The sequence below is a fragment of the Heloderma suspectum genome, chromosome 2 (genome assembly GCF_057233095.1).
Source record: "Heloderma suspectum isolate Gila_16-S chromosome 2, 16-S_ref, whole genome shotgun sequence".
NCBI lineage: Eukaryota > Metazoa > Chordata > Lepidosauria > Squamata > Helodermatidae > Heloderma > Heloderma suspectum.
Window position 1 is genome coordinate 209,601,309 of NC_139459.1, and position 20,439 is coordinate 209,621,747.

The 20,439-nt window shown below is 48.0% G+C and overlaps 1 protein-coding gene across 3 annotated transcripts in view; it reads right to left on the minus strand.

Annotated features, from left to right (window-relative positions):
* SLC39A11 (solute carrier family 39 member 11) overlaps positions 1 to 20,439 on the minus strand; it is a 598,886-nt gene that overhangs the window by 507,028 nt on the left and 71,419 nt on the right. The window lies entirely within an intron of this gene.

Sequence of the window (20,439 nt, forward strand, 5' to 3'; positions counted from 1 at the left end):
CCACCACCCGCTCAATCACCTTGCCCAAAAATGGCAGATTCAAAACTGGACGAAAGCTGTTCAAAACTTGGGGATCCAAGGAGGGCTTTTTTAAAAGCAGTCTTATCACTGCCTCCTTGACAGCTGATGGCATCACTCCTTCCTCAAGGGAGGGATTCACCACCACCCTGATCCCCTCACCCAGTCTCTCTCTGTAGTTCATAATGAGCCAAGATGGGCAAGGATCAAGTAAGCAGGTGGTCGGCGTTACTGATGAAAGCACCTTGTCCACTTCATCAGAAGGAAGAAGCTGGAACTGATCCCACAAAACCAGTTTGCCACAGGCCACCTCTCGCTTGCTAACTGTATCCACAGTGCATAGAATAACACGCCTAATCCAATCAATTTTATCCGCAAAGTGCCTTGCCAAGATCTCACAGGAGGCCTTAGAATACCCCAGTGATTCCAGAGCAATTGGACCAACCAGGCTCTGAACCACTTGGAACAGGCTCCTGGGACAGCACTCTGCGGATGCGATAGAGGCAGCATAATATTCCTTTTTTGCTGCCTTCACCACCACATGATAGGCTGAAGATACAGCTCTAGCCCATGTCTGATCGTCTTTGGAGCGAGATGTCCACCACCAGTGCTCTAGCCATCTCACCTCCTGTTTCAGAGCTCGTAACTGCGGATTAAACCATGGTGCAGTCCGAGCCCTGTTCAGGGGAAGAGGGCATTTCAGATCCACTCAATCTAATGTCCCAGTGGAACCGAGAAGTCCAACATCACCAGACAGTGATCTGACCATGAAAAGGGGGGGGGTGGATATACTCCCGACTTCCCGATCACTCCCCGCTTCTCCAGAAACACACACGAGGTCTAGTGCATGACTGGCTACATGGGTGGGCCCAGATGGAATAGGGTGCAGCTCCCAGGAAGCCATGGTCTCCATGAAGTCCCGAGGTGCCTCCGTGAGGACGGCCTCCGAATGTACACTGAAGTCCCCCAACACCAATAAGTTAGGGGACTGTACACGGACATCGGAGACCACCTCAAGCACCTCGACCAGGGAGTCAGTCGTGCAGCGGGGTGGGCAGTACACGAGCAGAATCCCCAGACTGCCCTTCGAGCCCAACCTCCAGTACATGCACTCAGCAACCTTGGCCTCCCAGAGAGGGGGTCTGGTGAAGACCAAGGGCTCCTGGTAGGTAACAGCCACTCCTGCCCCAATCCCCAGCCCTCAGCTGCTGTGCATACGAAAATCTGGCTGGACACATGGCCACAAGAGTTGGAGCAGCGGTCTCAGCCAGCCAGGTCTCCATAATACATGCCAGGTCTGCACCCTCATCCTGGATCATGTCATGGATGTTTTCTGGGTAACAGACCTGACATTGCAGAGCAGCAGACGAAGGCCAGAAGATGGAGTCACGCCTCCCCCAGCCCTCCTTTGGCTCCTGCAGGCCCTGACAGAGAGCCAGGGCCTGCAGGAGAAGCCACCACCACTGGGGAAGAGGCGTGCCTGCTGCTGCTGGGCCTGCTGCTGCTGCTGCTGCCGCCGCCGCTGCCACCACCACCAGGCCTTCCCTGCAGACTTCTGCCTAGCAGACCGCCAGTCCCTGCAGGACCCGGCCCCCAGGTACCGAGCCAGCTGTGCTGCTTCCACCTGCCCCTCCCTGGAGGGGCTACATAAGCTGGCTGGCTGAGGTGGCCTGGGAGAGCCAGGGCCTGCAGGAGAAGCCACCACCACCGGGGAAGAGGCGTGCCCCCGGCTGCTGCCACCGCCGCCGCCGCCACCACCAGGCCTTCCCTGTGGACTCCTGCCTGGCATTATTTTTAAGGGGATTTTTAATTGTTTTTTTTTTATTCTTTGTTGCTGTTGTTGTTGTTGTTGTTTTCTGGGGGATTTTGTTGTGTTTTTAGGGGTGGGTAGCCTGCCTGATAGGCGGGAGCAAGGGGGCATGTGTCCACCTGATGGAGGCAGTGGGGGGAGTGTTGGGGGCCAGAACATACCGAGGCTGGGCGGCAGGCGCTGGCGGAGCGCTAGGGGCAGGCCATGCCAGGTAAGGGGAACAAGGGAGAGATGTGTAGTATCTGTCCCCTGCTCCGGGCCTGTCCAGAGCCAAAGGATGGCTGGGGGAGGCGTGACCCCATCTTCTGGCCTTTGTTTGCTGCTCTGCAATGCCAGGTCTGTTATGCAGAAAACCTCCCTCATCCATGACATGATCCTGGATGAGGGTGCAGACCTGGCATGTATTACGGAGACCTGGCTGGCCAAGGCTGCTGCTCCAACCCTTGCAGCCATGTGTCCAGCCGGATTTTCGTATGCACAGCAGCTGAGGGCTGGGGATCGGGGAGGGGGAGTGGCTGTTACCTACCGAGAGTCCTTGGTCTTCACCAGACCCCCTCTCCGGGAGACCAAGGTTGCTGAATGCATGTACTGGAGGTTGGGCCCGAAGGGCAGTCTGGGGATTCTGCTCGTGTACCGTCCACCCCGCTGCACGACTGACTCCCTGGCCGAGGTGCTTGAGGTGGTCTCTGATGTGCGTGTGCAGTCCCCTAACTTATTGGTGTTGGGGGACTTCAACGTACATTCGGAGGCCGTCCTCACAGGAGCACCTCAGGACTTCATGGAGACCATGGCCTCCTGGGAGCTGCACCATATTCTAACTGGGCCCACCCATGTAGCTGGTCATACACTAGACTTTGTGTTTGTTTCTGGAGAAGCGGGGAGTGATCTGGAAGTCGGGGGTATATCCACCACCTCCTTGTCATGGTCAGATCACTAACTGGTGACGTTGGACTTCTCGGTTCCACAACCCCTCCGCAGGGGTGGAGAACCCATTAAAATGGTCCGCCCCAGGCGTCTTATGGATCCGAATGGATTGCTGAACGTACTTGGGGATTCTCTGGGGCACGCCAACGGCCACTCGGTCGAGACCCTGGTGGGTGGCTGGAATGCCGCAATCACTGGGGCATTAGATCAGGTGGCTCTGAAACGCCCTCTCCCCCTGAACAGGGCTCGGACTGCACCATGGTTCAATCCGCAGTTACGAGCTCTGAAACAGGAGGTGAGACGGCTAGAGCGCCGGTGGCAAAAGTTTCGCTCCGAAGACAATCAGACACGGGCTAGAGCTGTATCTTCAGCCTATCACGTGGTGGTGAAGGCAGCAAAAAAGGAATATTATGCTGCCTCTATCGCGTCTGCAGAGTGCTGACCCAGGAGGCTGTTCCAAGTGGTCCGGAGCCTGGTCGGTCCTGTGGCTCCTGAACCACTGGAGCATTCTAAGGCCTCCTGTGAGGCCTTGGCAAGGCACTTTGCAGATAAAATTGATCAGATTAGGTGTGTTACTCTGCACACTGTGGATACAGTTAGTGAGCAAGAGGCGGCCTGTGGCAAACCGGTTTTGTGGGATCGGTTCCAGCTTCTTCCTTCTGATGAAGTGGACAAGGTGCTTTCATCTGTAAGGCCGACCACCTGCTTACTTGATCCTTGCCCATCTTGGCTCATTATGGGCTGCAGAGAGAGACTGGGTGAGGGGATCAGGGTGGTGGTGAATGCCTCCCCTGAGAAGGGAGTGATGCCATCAGCCCTCAAGGAGGCAGTGATAAGACCGCTCTTAAAGAAGCCCTCCTTGGATCCTCAAGTTCTGAACAACTTTCACCCAGTCTCATATCTGCCATTTTTGGGCAAGGTGATTGAGCGGGTGGTGGCGATGCAGTTGAAGGCACACTTGGAAGAAACTGATTATCTAGACCCATTTCAGTCGGGCTTCAGGCTTGGGCATGGGACAGAATCGGCCATGGTCGCCTTGGCGGATGATATGAGGAGGGCTCTGGATAGGGGTGAATGCTCCTTCCTTGTTCTCCTCGACCTCTCAGCAGCTTTTGATACCGTTGACCATGGTATCCTCCTGGACTGCCTGGAGGGGTTGGGCATTGGAGACACCGTATTGTGGTGGTTCCGGTCCTTCCTCTCCGGCAGGTATCAGAGGGTAGCACTGGGAGAGGAGGTTTCGGACCCGTGGCCACTCACTTGTGGGGTGCCACAGGGTTCCATCCTCTCCCCAATGCTATTTAATATCTATGTGAAGCCGCTGGGGGCTATCATCAGGAGGTTTGGGGTGCGGTGTCATCAATATGCGGATGACACGCAGCTCTACCTCTCGTTCAAATCTTCACCAAGGTTGGCCGTAGAATCCCTGTCCAAATGTCTGGAGATGGTGAGTGGCTGGATGGGGAGGAATAGGCTGAAGCTGAACCCTGACAAGACCGAGGTACTTTTGGTGGGAGACAAGAGGAGGCTGGGGGATGTTGACCTGGTGTTGAATGGGGTACGGCTACCCTTGAAAGACCAGGTCCACAGCCTGGGGGTCATTTTGGACTCCCAGCTGTCCATGGAGGCTCAGGTGACAGCTGTGAGCCGGACAGCGCGGTATCAACTCCATCTGATACGGCGGCTGCGTCCCTTCCTTCCCGACCATCTGCTCCCATCGGTAGTACATACCCTGGTCTCCTCTCATTTAGACTACTGTAATGCGCTCTACGTGGGGTCACCCTTGAAGACGGTTCGGAAGCTGCAGCTGGTACAGAACGCAGCGGCTCACCTGATTAAAGGCAGCTGCCGGCGAGATCACATCACTCCAGTGCTGAAGGAGTTGAACTGGTTATCAGTTGTTTTCCGGGCCAAATACAAGGTGTTGGTTTTGACCTTTAAAACCCTATATGGTTCCGGCCCAGCCTATCTTAAGGAGCGCCTCCAGCAGCACCAGACAGGCCGCGTAACAAGATCAGCCTCAGATGGCCTTCTCTCTGTCCCATCAGCCAGGACAGCTAGACTGGTGGGGACGAGGGAGAGGGCCTTTTCTGTGGTGGCCCCCACTCTGTGGAACTCCCTCCCTAGGGAACTCTGCCATGCCCCCTCTTTAATGAGCTTCCGTCATGCATTAAAAACGTGGTTGTTCAGGCAGGCATTTGGGGTGGGTTAGGGTATTTTAGAAAATGTTTTTATTGTAGAATTTTATTGTTTTAAATTGTTTTATTGTATGCTGTACATCGCCCAGAGTGGCTGGGTGACCAGCCAGATGGGCGATTAATAAATTTTATAATATAATATAATATAATATAATATAATATAATATAATATAAATATTACACGTCTCTCCCTTGTTCCCCTTACCTGGCATGGCCTGCCCCTAGCGCTCCGCCAGCACCTGCCGCCCAGCCTCTGTATTCTGGCCCCCAACACTCCCCCCACTGCCTCCGTCAGGTGGACACAAGCCCCCTCGCTCCCGCCTATCAGGCAGGCTACCCACCCCTAAAAACACAACAGAATCCCCAAAAAACCCACCCCCCACCAACAGTTAAACAAAAATCAAAACAATACATTCCCTCAGAAATACTGCCAAGCAGGAGTCCACAGGGAGAGCAGTGGTGGTGGCGGCAGCAGCAGCAGAAAGCAGCAGCAGCAGGCACGCCCTCTTCCCTGGGTGGTGGCTTTTCCTGCAGATCCTGGCTCTCTGGAGATTTATCCTCACTCTTTGATACTACTGACCATTCCAGTCTTCTTCACTTTAAATAATGTCTAGATTAAGGTTGGTTTTATCTCTAGATTCTGCCTGCCAATGTATGCTTAGATTTCTTTCACTTGGTGTAACTGGTAGCCAGAACAGTTGCACTGTTTAAACAAGGGTAATAAAGTACCATAAAGCAGCACTCTTGCAATGTACTTAACCAAATTCCTCAGTGTAGATATTAACAAGAGGAACAGGTCATTATACAATAATACATTACCAAGAGGAACAGGTCATTATATAATAATACATGTATCGACTTATGGAAAAGTACATATGCTGACACAACACTGCAATGGGGGAGTGGTCAAAATGTTCAGGAAAAGAAACCAATATTTAATCTGTAAAGGGCTTTTTTTCCAGACTGCTTTCTGTTTAACAACCATGTTCAATCCCATGAAAATGCTGGCCACAGAAATATGAGAGAGAATGTTTATCCAAATGCCCATGGAAGACTCCCAATATATTCCTATAAACAGAAAGTGCTAAGTAATGACAGTATTAGTGATGCGGACTGACAAAGGAGAACTGAAAAGGAAGGGATAAATTGGCAACTTCACATGCAAATGTCAAACGGCAGTCTGACTATCCTCAGGCTCTTACACCCCAGTTCCCTTCCTGACTTCTTCATTTGAGCAAACCATAGCTTGACACTGAAAAGAAATTGGTGAGCTATCGTTTGGGCTTGTCCTCCAAACCAGAATTGGAAACGATCACTTGACATTTTTATCCGTGACAACCCCCTATAGGCTGATGTAGCTCAACACTGCCACCCCACCCCGAGCATCTGGTAAGCTGACACCTTGCTGGGATGCCTGAGTAGGCTTATCTCACTTTTTTGTCCTCTAACATGCATCCAAAAACTTAAGCTCTTTTTTATACTGGGCTGCCTGGCTCAAACTGGCCAGGTCCTTTGAGATGTAAGTTTAGAAATGTAAGGAAGGTGAGTCTAGCCACTAAGTAATTTTCTGCTTTGCTGGCTAGACTACTGACATCAGAAATGAAGGCTATTGCATTATTGGACAAAACAACAATCAGTATCTGATAAGGGATTGGCTTTTACTGAACTCAGATTCTCATAAAAATAAGAGTTTGCTCACTCCTGAAGAGCCTTCCATATACCATCTAATTGGATTCAAGATGCTCTCTCTCAGACCATCCTCTCTGAAATGAACTCTGCGTGTGCTCTGGAAAGACTCTACTCAAATAGGTAAAATGTAACTAACCAAGTTAGATTGTTTTTTGTTGTTGTTGTTTTATTTTGAATTCCGTGTGTGTGCGTGCAACACGGAGGGGGGCGGGATTGTTGCCTTTGTAGAGAAGGAGTCCAGCAATACAAAACATTATTCGCCTTCCTCGTCTGTAACAGTTTCTAATTCTGGTTTAGAGGACAAATACAAATTATAGCTTGCCAACACATACGTAACATCAAACTATGGTTTCTCCAAACAAGAAAGGGAAGGAATAGGAGCATGCAAGAGAAGGAAGGAGTATGAGTCCAAGGCTTTAGATCAGGGATATATAACTCCCATAAGACCCAGTCAGCATGCCAATGGTCAGCTACTAAAAGCCTTGGAGGGTTTCTACCCCTGCCATTGCATGGAAATCAGCCCTAAGAGCTTTATTAACCTGATTTCAATTAACAGATTCTACAAGTTCTGTGTAACTTTCTTCTCTTAGGATCACCTGGGAAACCCTGAACAAGCTACCTCCCATATAGAAGTAAAATGCCTTTTAAAACATCTACTATGCCTTTTTAAATTTCTGCTATTTGCTTATAAAATGCACTGAGCTCTATTAATATATTTCCCATAATGTTTATCCGTATTTTATTGACTATCAATTTAGGAATCCTATTTTTCACTTACTGCCCCTTTTCAGAAACCACTGATTATTTATGTTTCTTGACAACAGGGCTTCTTTACAAACCAATAAAGCTGACAAATGCATAATGTGAGTCAGAAAATGAGACCTTCAGTTCAGCTTCCCTCCCACTGCTCCTGTGCTTTTGTTTAGATTTCATTCAGTTCAGTTCCAGGAGGGTAAATCTGCCCAAAGTTCAACTTCAATCAAAATAATCTTTAGTTTTTGCAGAGACTGTGCAAAATATTTACATGTGCACTTGTTTAATTATACTTCAGTATGAAACAAATTGCCTTTTTGAAACTAGGCTTCTCCCTATAGGGTTTGCGAGCAACTCAAACATTTACACTATTACAGAGGTGCAGGAGAAGTAAAGGGGACAAAACAGAAGAGAGGGATAAAACACATGGAAAGCCTACAATATAAGCAAGAGAACTACATGCTCCCTTTTCTGCCACAGACCTGCTTTGTGGGGAGGGGAGTGATTTCAGGCAAATGTCTTAAAACTGCTTGTGTCTCTATTAACCTTGCCACTGTAAATAGCCAGAGTCACTTCACATGTTAGGCAATAGCAGAAACAGGTTTGCTGCAGGTACATGTGGTACAGAGCTATGCATAGGCATAATTCCTTGGCACTTGCACATGTAAGAAACACTTAGCTGGAGATACGTGTTTGCCATGTGCACACAATTTCATGATCGTACATACCGAAAATGTTTTTGCATGTATTTTTTTAAAAAATGAAAATGCAAAGCTGGCCTCAGATATCCAGACATGATTATACTCAGAAAGACCAACTGTGTTAAAAAGGACAAGTTGGGTAATGACCATGACAGGTCAGAAAGCAGAAACAAGAAGTATCAGCAGTCTGCTTAGAAGGAAAGACTGGTGCACAGATGAGGGTAAAATTCAAGAAATGGGATCCCAAATTAGGCTTTGAGGGAAAGTGCAAGCTAGAAGAATCACCAGCTAAGAGGGTTTTCACACAGGCAAGTCAGATCACAATGCTTTTTATATAGTCCAGAACAAACAATGTGAAATCAAGAAATATTGGCCAATCTGGCCTCAGAATGCAGCATAATCATTTGAGACAGGGTGCCACTGTAGATGGCTCACCTGAAGCCTTCAAAAAGTGGTATGCAAGCCTACAACGCAACACAGATACATTCCCAATGATCAGAGCATCCCAAAACAGTTTCCAGAAGCTTTGAGAGTGCACCATTAAGCTGCCAGTCTGCGGGCAATACTGCAAAGGGTGGGGGGACTCCCATCATCCCAGACTACTGACCATGCTGGCTTGGGCTGATGAGAGTTGGAATCTACCAGCTTCTGGAGGGCACCAGGTTGCCTACAGTAAGGAGGTGATCATCATGATAAAGTTGTCAGGTGGGTCTTATATAGAAACACAATTCTGTTGCTAGCATCTCTCCTAAAACATCTGGGCATCAAAGCTTTAGCTTATTCTTATTAAAAAGAAACAATGAGTTGGGGTCAGAGGGAAGAAAAGAAGGCTCCCCTACATACCCACTGCAGGTACAGACATCCATACATATACAGTTCAAAGAGTTTCATATTTGTTTCATCAAATGACATTTACAAGTTTTCCTTCATTACCACATAGAGCACAGCTCAATAGCTTTGGTCCAAAGGAAGGGTGATGAACGTGCAAAGAAAACAGGGAATGCAATCAAAAACAAGACCTAGTTTTTTCCTTCATCCATACTCCTATTATGCAGATGACAAACTGTATTATAAATTCATGATTGTTTCTGTCTGATGCCTACATGGCCCACCATGCCTCATTAACAAACAATTGAGATAGTTCTGCTTTCAGCGATAGTGTTTGCTAACAAATGCAGCCCTTGACTGGTAGGCCTGTACTTGCTTACAGACAGTCCCCCCGCCCTAAAAAGGATACTCACCAGCAACAACAGATCTCGCAACAGAGATACAGACACAGGAACCAGACTCTGTGGCAGACAGATGCCAACTGTCCCCTTATCTACCCTGGCAACACAATACAGGACCTAATAATGCCATCTACAACATCAGTGATTCACACACCTGCTCATCTTCTAAAGTGATGTATGCTGTCACTTGCTAGCAATTCCCTGCTGCATTCTATAAAGGACAAACAAGCCAGTCTCTATGCAAAAGAATAAATGGACCCAAATCTGACATTAGGAATGGCAATGTTCAGAAACCAGTGGGAGGACATTTCAGCCTCCCAGGACACTTTGTCAGTGACCTTAAACTGGCTGTTCTTGAACAAAGGAATTTCAAAGACAGTTATGAATACAACATTGCTGAAGTACAATTCAGCATAATCAAGAGCTTCGGCTCTATTTTCGGTGGTTTAAATAAGTTCAAAGGTGTTTTTTTTTAAACAAAAACACCACACTACATATGTTAATCACCTCACTACTGCAGTGATGTCTGTGTTATCACCCAACAACTGTGAATGGCAACTGTTACAGTAATCATCACTATCCTTACTTTTTGCATTTGAATCCCAGCTGACAATGCATCTCCACCCCTCACTCCAGAATGTGTATATATATCTGCCAATTTAAGGTTAACGATTCATGCATCTGATGAAGTGGTCGGTAGCCAGCTTATACCAGTATAAGTGTGTTAGTCTTTAAGGTGCCACAAGACACTGTGTTGTTTTTAAATGCAGGACAGTGATTCTTTTATGCAACAGGGGCACGGACAACATGAACCACAACAACTTCTCAGTACAATTGTTCAAAAAACTGAATCTGACTGAACAGGGGATTCCCAGGTGAAACAGGTCATGCAAGCAGAGGTACACTTTAAAATTATTGTAAGAAGAATGCTAGGAGCCACCTTGAAGGAAATTCAAATCTGCAAGTTTCAAATACCTACAGTCTGTCAAAAGTAAATCAAACAATCTTCTTCAGTCCTGGGTATCAATCAAATATAAACCATGAAAAGTTACAGGAAGTTAAATACTTGAGCGTAACCTGCCCAACAATAGATGTGCCATATATACACAGTTTACATATTATACCACACCTACAAATAAGACAAAAGGAAAGGAAAAGCACACCCACAAAAAATGGCTCCAGATACCTCTCTTGTGTAAGTCAGTTCTTAATGAAAAGTGATTACATAGCCAGCAACTGTATGGAAACAGCCAATGTAAACAGCGTAACTACCAAGAGAAAACACCAATAAAGAAAACCTGGAGAAAATACAATAGCTTTTCAAGTATCAAAAACATACATATGATGCACGGAACTATACATTTCTCAGAGCTGAAGAAATGGCTCTCTCAGCAGCTTCTTTGGACCATGAAATGTGCTTTTTTAAGATCAATAATTAAAAAATCGGGTGGTGAGCAGCATGCCACTTCCACAGATGAAAGATCTGTGAAATCTAAATCTGAGCAACAAGGAGCCCAAGAAAATGCAGTTGGCATTGGGAAGTTTCCACATTACTTCAGAAGTGTCTATGGGGACCAATTGAGCAGGGCAAACAATGTGATTCCTTTTGGTATGGTCAGCCCCACGCCGCATAGAGAGGAACACTGACCTGGGAAGCTCCCATGTCATTTCCTACATGCACATAATCCCTCTGTCCATACACTGAAGCAGTATGGTGCCAGTTGATGGGAATGCATCTAGAATGATTCCCATGACATGAGTGCACACGGGAAAGGTAAATCAATGTGCTGAAAATGCATATGGGATGTCAGTTCTTATGTGAACTTTTCCATGCGCATTTCTCCCTGTCAATCCTTCCAAAAGCCCTCTCTTCGTCTCACCCAAATCCTACACCACTGTCAAACTTCTCTGGGGCACTGACTAGGCACAAAATATATTTGAAGTTGTTTTACAGCTCCAGTACACACATGTGTGCGTGTGCACACGCACATGACCCTATATCAATTTCACAGCCACATCTGCATAGTGAAACAGTTATAACTGTAAAGTAAAACCCCACATTCATTAATCATTATATTCAAGGCATGTCACATCCAGGAAAATACATAAATATCTCACAAGAAGAGCCACATGCCCACAAGCAAGCTACAGCCCAACACTTGCAGTGTTCATGCAAGATGCAGCATCTATAAATGCAGTAAGTCAAGGAGCTCTGGCCCTGCTGAAAGCTAAGCGTGAGCAAACGTGGGCCTTGCCAAAACTGACAAGTTACACCAGCAAAGGCTGAGAGCAACCGGCAGACTTTTATAGCCAGCCCAGGAGAGTCCTTCTGGAAGCTCCACCTCAATTGCTGCCTTTGGTTTTTTAAAGGACCAGTGCCCTCTGTTGCAGTCACTGGCTTCTTCAAGGTGGTGAGGGTCTGGGGAGTGATGAGCTGGTTGGGGAATGCTCCCCAGGGCTTCCCTGCTCGCTTGAAGAGACCGAGGTCCACTCCTCAGAGTCAGAGACGTTTCATGGGGATAGAGAGAACAGGGTGTGGATTCCAAGGTAGAGAGCCCCATTTGCGAAGGTCCAGAAACAGGTTGTGACTCCTCTTCGGAGTTGCTGTCACTAGAAGTTTCTGAGCGCTCTGAGTCCTGGGCCATGACAAAAGGCATCCTAGAAATGGCTTGCCTGTAGGTATTGATTCTGCATGCTGCTGGTGCTCCCCCTATCAGAACATAAGAAGAGCCATGCTGGATCAGACCAAGGGTCCATCTAGTCCAGCATTCTGTTCACATAGTGGCCAACAAGCTGTTGACCAGAAACCCACAAGCAGGACATGAATGCAACAGCACCCTCCCACCCACGCTCCCCAGCAACTGGTGTACATAGGTATACTGCCTCTGGTACTGGAAGTAGCACATAGCCATCAGGACTAGTAGCCATTGATAGCCTTTCCCTTCAGGAATTTGTCCAAACCCCTTTTAAAGCCATCCAAACTGGTGGCCAACCCTGCATCCTGTGATAGCAAATTCCATAGTTTAACTATGCACTGTATGAAGAAGTACTTCCTTTTATCTGTCCTGAATTTCCCACCAATCAGCTTCATAAGATGACCCCAGGTTCTAGTATTTTGAGAGAGTGTGGTGTGGTGACCAGAAATGGACACAGTATTACAAGCGTGGTCACAGCATAGATTTGTATAGGGGCAATATGATATTGGTAGTTTTATTCTCAATTCCTATTCTAATTGTGCCTAACATGGAGTTTGCCTTTTTTACAGCAGCTGCACACTGGGCTGACATCTTCATGGAGCTGTCCACCACACCCCCAAGATCTCTTTCCTGGTCAGTCACCGCTAGCTCAGATCCCATCAGGCTATACTTGAAGTCGGGATTTTTTGCCTCAATGTGCATCACTTTACACTTGCTTACATTGAACCACATTTGCCATTTCGATGCCAATTCCCCCCATTTGGAGAGATCCTTTTGGAGCTCTTCACAAACCCTTTTTGTTTTAACCACCCTAAATAATTTGGTGTCATCCGCAAACATGGCCACTTCACTGCTCACTCCTAATTTCAGATCATTTATGAACAGGTTGAAAAGCATTGGTCCTAACACACCTCCCTTCTACATTTGGGCAATCAAAAACCTTTTCATCTTCATCCCCTTGGATTGATTTAACCTGAACTGGATGCTTCCCAGCTCCTGTCGTCTTTCCTCCAAGGTTTAGTTTCAAAGCTGCTCTGCCACCCTTTTTATGTTTGGTGCCAGCAGCCTGGTTCCATTTTGGTTCAAGTGGAGTCCATCCCTCTTATACAGGCCTGGCTTGTCCCAAAACGTCCCCTAGTGCCTAATAAATCTGAACCTTCCTCCCTGCACCACCATCTCATCCACGCATTGAGACTCCTCAGCTTTGCCTGCCTAGCTGGTCCTGGGCACAGAACAGATAGCATTTCAGAGAAAGCCAGCTTGAGGGCCCTGGATTTCAACCTCCTAGCTAACAACATAAATTTGGCTTCCAGGACCTCACAATTTCCCCACATCATTGATACCAACATGGACCACAACCGCTGACTCCATGCCAGCACTACCTACTAGGCCAAAAAGTCAACTTCAGATGGGTGGCAGGGTGTCATTTCAAGGAACAAATTCAGCTATAGCGATTGCACTAGAGGCCAAACTCACAGCAGCTCTGGCTGCTGCAAGAGCGCTTCCTTCAATACCGCTTGCCACAATATCTTTCCCTGTGTAATATACTGCATGGTAAATCACATGGATAGCATCTTCAGAGATTGCTCTCCCAAACACATTCAAGCTTTTATACCAGGGGTGGGCAACTTGGGGGGCTCCGGGGCCAATTTCAATCCGTGGGTGACCACACTGCCACTGCTGCGCACCACCAAAGTGTAGTGGCAGCAGCATTAAAAGCAATCGGTGCTTTGCCACCAAATTTCAGCTGCACACCACCAATTGTTTTGCTGCTGCTGCTGCTGCAGCAGCAAATTCAGTGGCAGCAGGGGCCATGCTTGAGGCCCACAGACCATGTGTTTCTCACCCCTGTTTTATAAAACAGCTCTGTTTTTACCCATAGAATGAGTCTATAGATAACCAAACTATTCCGGAGTAAGTTCTACCACCCCAGGGTAGGAGGGTCATCAGTATCATGCCATCATTTGCCAAGGAGGATTTTGCAGATATGTGCTTGTCTATATCCAAGTCAATGCTGCGGTTGCCACTTATTACAGTGAGATGAAAATGAGTGACGATCTAAGCAATTCCCTATAATCCAGGTAGAACAGGGGTAGTGAAATCAAGTAGAAACTTTTGCCTGGAACAGAGCAACAGCATTGCTTCAGCCGAGCTGTTCCACCCCAAACTCTGTGCTAATCAGCAGGACTTTAGCACACTGTTTTGCTAGCAGCCATTGTCCACTTCTGAGGCTCTACTTCCCCATCACCACCACAGAAAAAATCCTAACCAGGGGCACTCCGCTAGCAGTACGACTGTTATGACCCCTCTATCTGGGGGTGCATGATGATGTCACCAACTCCCTCTGCTACCCCTTTATCATCCTGGAGAATCTGCACACAAAGACAAAAGAGGAATGGTTGAGAGAAGTGGGAAGAGGGAGGAAACGATTGGTATATCTGGAGATCTCACGTGGCTTTTGCATCCCTCACTGTTCCCAATACTGCAGTTGGTCTGTAGGAAAACAGGGTAATATATTATTCCAAAGACTTCCCTCCCATATCAGTTTTCTGCCAGCTTGAGACTTTTGAGCCATAGCAAACTACAGTGAGGTGTTTACAAGTTTACACTGTATCTGTTCCAAGTTTCCAGGCTAGCTCCTAAAAATATGGTATCCTGCATTTTTCATAGCATTTCTAATTGTTACCTCTCCTCCAAAACATACATAACTTTATTTCATAACATAGAGCCAGTGCCTGTTGCTACTAAAGGGACTGAATCCTTCATCATACCCAACAACCCTTCAGCAGGTACCTCAACAACAATATCCTGAAATAGGTCCTTTATCCAAAGATCAAGAAAATGTTGATTTCCTGGGCAAGGCGCAGCCACACCCACACTCAGATTTGCCAGCCATCATGATGTCATTATATCTCTTCTTCCCCCTGAAAAAAGAGCGGGGGGACCCTCACTATCTGACTATAGGGCAGGAGTGTGAAATCTGTGATCCTCCAGGTATTGTTGGACGCAACTCCCATAAGTCTCAGACAGCATGCCTAATGGTGAGGGTTGATCAAAGTTGGAGTCCAGCAAGAGCTGGAGGGTCACAGGTTTCCCACCTCTGCTCTTAGGGAAACTGCTGATATAGCCCTAGAGACAACCGCCATAGGTACCCGTGTATGAGCAAGCCCCAGGGTTCTCCTTATCAAGGCAGACATTATTACTGGAGAGGAAATTGATGGAGCGTGGGCTGTGTAAAATTGTGCACTAAGAAGGCAGGCAAAAGGTAGAGGCTAGTATCCAGGAGCACCTACTTCCAAATACCATGCTGAAATCTCTCAACAAATTCAGCAGCCTTTTAGCTGTACTGTATCATCTGGTATTCCCAAGATGTTAAAGCAAACTCAATTTGCACTAGATAAACCAACCTAAATGTCATGCAGAATCCACACTGCTCCCCAGAAGTGCATTATTAAAAGTGGCTTTGCATTTCAAAGCTACACAATTTTTGAAGCGATCAGCCTTGCATTTTCCATAGTTTATGCCAGATAAGCAGATATGGACAAGGTGAAATCACTAGTCTTGTACGTTTCACAACGTACAAGATTCTCAGATTCAGATTCAGATTCTCTGATCTGAGCCAAGTAGTTGCTAATAAAGGGTGGTGTCCTACTGAGCCCATGCGTTCACAGGACCCCCCACTTGCGCAATGGGGCTTTTGTGATTCTAAAAATAACCCCAAACAAGCAGAAACACCCATTTCCAGAAGGGAACAGGTCAGCAGAGCTTGCAGAAGGAGGCTCCGCTGACCTGTCCCGATGCAGAAACAACGAATTCTGCTAATTTCCAGGATTACTTTTAGAAACACAAAAGCCCCATCGTGCAAATGGTGCGTTCCCCAAGCATAGCAGAACCAGAGGAGGTGGAGCAGCCCTGTTGGATACTGCCCAAAATCACAGCATCTAGGATCTAGAGTAGAATAGATCTGATTTCAAAAATGTCCTGTAGTGCAGCAAAATACCCTGTACCCACATATTCCCAATGAGCTATCATATAGCATCCAAATTATTAGTGTACCAAAAGCAAAAGCACATAACACCCCATTCCAAAAGAGCCTGCAGGGGATATTTCAGTTAAAAAAGGAATCCAAAATTACTCAAAGAAGCAAAACACGTACTGCAGAGAAAGGTCAACAGTATCTCCCAGCTCACATTTTCTTAGCTCATCAGCATGAGTTCTGCCTTGTCAGCATAAGCAGTACTCTTTTCTTTCCACGCCACATAAAACAAGAAGAGACCCACTGTTTGGACTCTTGATTGTTGTGCAGATGAAGCACAGTGCTGGTTTTAGGGCTGAAATGCATTTTACATTGCAGCTGCACATAATGGTAGCCCAATTATCTGTTGCAAAGCAACCTCAGAAGTGGGTCTTAACTCTGTCAGCCATCCCCCCCACACACACACACACACACACACACACACCGCTGCTGCTTTTCCCCTTGCTATACTGAAGTCTTGATCAGACTTGGGGAGAAAGTGGATTTGTGGGGAAGGGTTGTTTCAGGTGAAACGCAGTGGGTGGGAAATGGTTAGCCATTCCCTTTCTCCCCAGCACTTCTCCACTGTACAACACCACCCCAAAAGTGCTTCACAAAGGAAAAGGGTTTCGTGAGCTAATGTTACATGTGGCTTCAGTGTAACCTGCACTTTGGGCATTACACTATTTCTTATAAACCCATTACACACATACACAAACACATAAATAGCCTCCAAGCACAAAAACTGAAATTTAACCCATTGTGAACATTGAACTTTTTAAGATAAGCTGTTCTTACTAAATACTCCATTTACATATTTTTAGCAAAGGGGACATTCTCTTCCCTTCAGCCTGCTAAGCAGAATCTAAGGCGGGGCTGCCAGAGGCTGCTCGGGAAGGAGCCTGGGGAAGGAGGACCAGCCAGCAGCTGCACCGGCTGGATCCTGAGCCTGCTTCTGCCCCCGCCAAACATGTACTAAGGCGGGGCTGCCAGAGGCAGCGCCTCGGGGTCGCACCAAGTGCCATGCTAAGTGCGCACTTAGCGTTGCACTTGGAGTCGCATGGAACAGCACCTGTGGACCCACCCACCTGCTTCTCCAGAGACACCAGCAGCCACAGATACCAGCAGCAAATAGCAGCAGCAGCTTTAAAGACCAGGGAGAAAGGGGCGAACGTGGACTTTATTTGCTCCTTCTTAGCTGCTGTTCTCTTTTATCTTTTTAATATTCTTTTAAACTGTTGTGCATTTTATATCTTAACATTTTAATATGTGCCTGGGAGGACTATTGAGCAACTCAAGGGGTTGGGGAGGTGCCACCATAACTGTGGTCACGGGCAGGGGGAGGTATGGTGTTGGGGGATTAACAGGCCAGCTGAGGAGAAGAGGGGCTAGACATCTTACAGCTGTCCCCTCTTCTGGTTCTTCCCCCAACCTGATGGTTCCTGGCAGCCTTACCAGTCTGCCCTCGGGTCTGGTGGTGCTGCTGCTGAATGCCAGGTCGGCCCAAAATAAAATCTCCCTCATCCATGATTTGATTATGGATGAGGGGGCTGACCTGGTATGTATTACTGAGACCTGGGTGGGGGAACTGGGAGGGGTCACTCTCTCCCAGCTGTGCCCTCCAGGGTACTTGGTGCAGCACCAACACCGACTTGAGGGTCGGGGAGGGGCGTTGCCGTGGTCTATAGGAAGTCAATCTCCCTCTCCAGGCTTCCTGCTCATTCAAGTGCAGATCTTGAGTGTCTGTACCTTGTGTTGGGTACCCAGGACAGATTGGGGATTCTGTTGGTGTACCGCCCACCCCGCTGCCCATCAGTCTCCCTGCCTGAGCTGACGGAGGTGGTCTCGGACTTGGTGTTGAGGACCCCTAGGATGATGGTCCTGGGGGATCTCAACTTCCATGCCGAGGCTGCTGGGGTGGCTAAGGACTTCATGGCCGCCATGACAACCATGGGGCTGTCCCAACATGTCATCGGCCCAACGCATATAAAAGGACACGTGTTTGATCTGGTTTTCTCGACTGGGCAGGAGGATGGTGATCTGAAAGTGGAGGAATTAACATCTGCCCCTTTGTCATGGTCAGATCACTTCCTGCTGAGGTTTAGACTCCTGGCGGCCTTCCCCCTCTGCAAGGGTGGGGGACCTATTAAAATGGTCCGCCCCCGGAGATTAATGGATTCTGATGGATTCCAGAGGGCTCTGGGGGATTTTCCTGCTGGTATGGCTGGTGCTCCTGTCGAAGCCCAGGTCGCTCTGTGGAATGCAGAGATGACTCGGGTGGTTGACACGATCGCACCCAAGCGCCCTCTCCCTCTGAGCAGAGCCCGGCCAGCTCCTTGGTATACACCTGAGCTGAGGGCAATGAAGCAAGAGGGGAGACAGCTAGAACGCAGGTGGAGGAAAACTCGTGCTGAGTCTGACCAAACACAGGTAAGAGCCCACTATCAAGCCTACTCTGTGGCGGTGAGGGTGGCAAAGAGACAGTTCTTTTCCACCAGCATTGCATCTTCTCAGTGTCGTCCAGCGGAGCTTTTCCAAGTGGTTCGTGGCCTGTTACAGTCTGGGCCATGGACAGAGATGGTGGAACCCTCGGCGGCACGCTGTGATAAGTTTGCAAGGCACTTTGAAGATAAAGTCGCTCAGATTCGTCATGAATTGGACACCACGATTAATGCAGTTCCATTGGTAGAGGCATTCAGAGCACCGTCTAGTCCAGTTTTATTGGATGAGTTTCAGTTACTGAGGCCTGAGGATGCGGACAAGGTGCTTGGCCAAGTCCGATTGACCACTTGTGTGCTTGACCCTTGCCCTTCATGGCTTATTAAATCAAACAAGGAGGGGATGTCCGGCTGGGTCCAGGAGGTTGTAAATTCCTCCTTGAGAGAGGGAGTGGTGCCTGCTGCTTTAAAGAGAGGCAGTAATTAGACCACTCCTGAAAAAGCCTAAACTGGACCCAGAGGATGTTAACAATTACAGGCCAGTGGCCAACATCCCCTTCCTGGGCATGGTGCTTGAGCGAGTGGTTGTAGGACAGCTCCAGGCACTGTTGAATGAAACAGATTATCTAGATCCATTTCAATCGGGCTTCAGGCCTGGTTTTGGAATGGAAACTGCCTTGGTCACCCTGTGGGATGACCTCTGCCGGGAGAGGGACAGGGGGAGTGCGACCCTGTTGATTCTTCTGGACCTCTCCGCGGCTTTCGATACCATCGACCATGGTATCCTTCTGGATAGGTTGTCTGGGTTGGGAGTTGGAGGCACTGTATTACAGTGGTTCCATTCCTACTTGGATGGCCGATTCCAGAAGGTGGTGCTGGGGGATTATTGCTCTGTGCCATGGCAACTGTGCCATGGGGTTCCATAGGGCCCTATTTTATCCCCTATGCTGTTTAACAACTACATGGGGAGGTTATCTGGAGGTGTGGGCTGAGGTGCCATCAATATGCGGATAACACCCAGCTCTACCTCTCTTTCTCATCAAATCCAGGTGAGGCAGTGGCTGTTCTGAATCAGGGCCTGGGCACGGTAATGGACTGGATGAGGGCCAATACACTGAAACTCAATCCAGACAAGACGGAGGTACTGTTAGTGGGTGGTTCGTCTGCCCAGCTAGGTGATATTCAACCTGTTCTGGAGGGGGTTGCACTCCCCCTAAAGGATCACGTTCGTAGTTTGGGGGTGCTCTTGGATCCAGAACTGTCACTTGAGGCACAGGTGAACTCAGTGGCACGGAGCACTTTTTATCAGCTTAGGCTGGTATACCATCTACGCCCTTATCTGGACAGAGATAGCCTACCTACAGTGATCCATGCTCTGATAACTTCTCGTCTGGATTACTGCAATGCGTTATACGTGGGGCTGCCTTTGAAAATGGTCCGGAAACTTCAGCTGGTCCAAAATAGGGCAGGAAGACTGTTAACAGGGACTGGCCTGCGAGCTCATATTACGCCAGTACTTTTCCAGCTGCACTGGCTGCCAGTCCATTTCCGGGCCCGATTCAAAGTGCTGGTATTAACATTTAAAGCCCTTAACGGCTTGGGGCCAGGTTATCTGAAGGATTGCCTCCTCCCATATGTGCCTGCCCAGACCTTAAGATCATCATCAGCGGCCCTCCTCCATGAGCCCCTGCCAAAGGAAGTGAGGCGGGTGGCTACTAGGAGGAGGGCTTTTTCTGCTGTGGCACCCCGGCTCTGGAATGAGCTTCCTAGCAAGGTTCGCCTGGCACCTACATTGTATTCCTTTCAGTGCCAGGTGAAGACCTTTTTATTCTCCTAGGCATTTTAGCATTTTAACATTTTAGCTTTCTGAACTTTTAGCTTTGCTGTTTTAAATCTGTATTTTAAACTCCTGCACTGCTGCTAGGTTTTATTGTGGTTGCATTGTTATATTGTGGCTTTAATGTTCTA